The sequence below is a fragment of the Priapulus caudatus genome, unplaced genomic scaffold (assembly GCF_000485595.1).
Source record: "Priapulus caudatus unplaced genomic scaffold, Priapulus_caudatus-5.0.1 Scaffold244, whole genome shotgun sequence".
Taxonomy (NCBI): domain Eukaryota; kingdom Metazoa; phylum Priapulida; class Priapulimorpha; order Priapulimorphida; family Priapulidae; genus Priapulus; species Priapulus caudatus.
The window spans coordinates 37,021-39,070 of record NW_014577305.1 but is presented as its reverse complement, the minus strand read 5'-3'; positions in this window follow the sequence as shown (position 1 = coordinate 39,070).

Here is a 2,050-nt window from a genome sequence, read left to right as displayed (position 1 = left end):
AAATGTTGACGGGCGGACGGACGTACGACGGACGACGACCCATGGCAATAGCTCAACTTGACGATGTCAAAGTGAGCTAAAAACTAGGGTTTCCGGAACGACAAAAATGTAAGATCTGCATGGTAACTAAACTTAATGGTCTGGAACGAGATATTCATAAAAATGCGATGCACTGGAACGGAAGTTTAGGGTTAGGGTTGAAAATAGGGGTCTCTCCCGCGGCACATACCTATACCATGCAATATATGTGGAGTGCCCCCCCCCCAACCCAGCACGACCCAGTTAAGGCTCAACAATGCAATGGTCATGCATGTGCACCGAGACATGTTAGACAAGGTAGATGAACAGGATGTAATTTCAAAATTTGTAAGTTGCCATCCAGGCAGAAAAGATAAAATTGGAATAATAAAAAAATAAAATGACAAGTTATCTGACTGGACTGTCTGGTATTACTATTAATGCTGGTCAATTAGAGGTGTTATATCAGTGCTCTAAGATTTGGAATGTGTATTTAATATGACAATGTGCCTATTCAAATTCAAACTTAAAAACATACAGATGTTCATAGTGAAAGTATAAATGCAGATTGAAAATAGGCTTCTTTTTCATAATTATGTACTGATAGTATATATAATTTTGTAAATAATGTTTTATTAGTTATCATACTTATAATACATATTTTAGATACTTTCTTCAAAACATCAGCTTTAGCTACATTCCTCTTTGAAATTTACAAATTGACCTTTTAAAATGATCATAATTGGTTGCTTTCAACATAGCCTGAAAATGCAGGAAATGCCATTTCCAGGCTCTACATTTCAAAATGTTTCTGGGGGAGTACCCCCAGCCTCCCCCCAGCATTAGCTACATATTTCTGCAATGGCACTTTTTGGGAGGCCACTACGGCCCTGTATAAAACGAAAGCATAAATTTTCAGAGTGATGTCTTTACCATATACTTGTGGTGAATAACTGGATGTTTGATTAGGAGCACTTGTCCAAAAAAAATTAACAAGTAAGGTTTATGTGTCTGTCACAAACACGACACTATTTTGTCATATCATAGTCGCCCGATGTCTGCCAGGCAGATCGTCGTCTGACGCGTGTCGTGGTTCTGGTCAGTGCAGTAGGATTGTCTGGCAGCGTCACTGTACATGTGTCCGGCTGTGTACTAGGCTTCTTGGGTGATGCCCGGGGAGATAGTTGCTGGTTGCGATGTGGACCTCCAGGCGATTGTCGAGGCCTAGCGGGTGTAATGATTGTCTCATCGGAAGTCGGTCGAAGCTGCTGATGGGAATCCGGGGACCATGGCCTGGTCATTTGGAAGGGTGAGCGATGACACTCTGGATGAGGAGTAGCGGGTTCCGGGGGTACTGATGGTGGTTGGTGATGACTCTGAGGTGCCACCTGCTCCATGTTCACTGGCTTATGGAGGTTCCCATGGCTTTGACCTGGCCATCTAGATGCATGCTTGCTGATGTCATCAATGATACTGGTACGTGGCGGGTGCAGGTGTACCGGGGTATACATCCGCAGGAACTTCCTATTGCGGACTGTAACTCGTCCTGACCCGTCGACATGCACCACGTACTGGTCGTGTTGGCGGACCTCTATCACCCGTCCAGTTTTATCCCATTTCAGTGGGCTAGGGCCAGTTTGGTTCTGGATCCTGACGTGGTTACCAACTACAAGGGGTGGAAGTCGCTTTGTGTGTTCCATCCAACGTTCAGCAGCCCTCATATGTTGGTTTCTCAATGCTTTCTCCCTCGCCGCCAATGTTTCTTTCCATGTGCTATGTGGTTGGTAACGACCCGGGAGGACAGGGATGAAGTCCTTGATAGCTCTGCCAAAGACGCACATCGCAGGGGAGAGTTTGGTGTCTTTGTCTGGGAAATTTCGGTACTGCAGCATTGCATGTTGGAAGTTGTCTGTGTCAAGTTCACCGTATGGTCCTGTGTTGTCAGTTATAAGTCGTTTGACAGTTTTCACTGCGACTGTGTGTGGGGGAAGGCAACAGACGATAAGCAGTGATGAACACCCTAGTTCTTCAT